Source organism: Talpa occidentalis, unplaced genomic scaffold, assembly GCF_014898055.3.
Source record: "Talpa occidentalis isolate TD23 unplaced genomic scaffold, MPIMG_talOcc4v2.1 talOcc4.18, whole genome shotgun sequence".
In the NCBI taxonomy this organism is placed as follows: Eukaryota; Metazoa; Chordata; class Mammalia; order Eulipotyphla; family Talpidae; genus Talpa; species Talpa occidentalis.
This window is the reverse complement of record NW_023601851.1, coordinates 178,702-179,303: the sequence shown is the minus strand read 5'-3', so window position 1 is coordinate 179,303 and position 602 is coordinate 178,702.

Sequence of the window (602 nt, the reverse complement as noted above, 5' to 3'; positions counted from 1 at the left end):
GCCCGTCCTGTGGTGGCAGGTGTCAGCCTTTCCCCCACTTTAGGACTGGTCAGCGTCCTGTGGGGGGCTGACCACCTTTGTCCACCCGCTTCCCCATTGGTGGACGCCTGGCTTGTCCCCTCTCCCGGCTATTGTGAATAATGCTGCTGTGAACACGGGCGTGCAGGCACCTGTTGGAATAAGTGTGTGGCTCCTCTCCCTGGGAACACACCCGGATGTGGGGGACCCCATGTCTAACTTTGGGAGACTTTGTGGTTTCTCAGTCCCCTTCCTATGTTGCCCCGCGGGCCACATGGTGTTACTTCTGCTTCGGGTGAGGGCCAGGCTCGCGTCGCTGCCCGTCCCAGGCTCTCCTGCTATAGGTTCTGGTAGAGCCATGTCTTGGCGCTCGCCCATGAAGACCAAGGGAGGTAGAAGGAGCCAAACTCTCGCTGGCCTGGCCGTTCCCAGCAGGCCCTCCTGCCCTGCGCAGAACCTGGTACATGTGTCATCTGTGGTCTCTGGGCCTTGGCACCACTGGGCTGTCCTTGCGCGTCTGTTTTTAGGTTCTTGGTCTTTCATTGTTCTGTTCCAAGTCCATTTGACAAGCCCCCCTCTCCCAA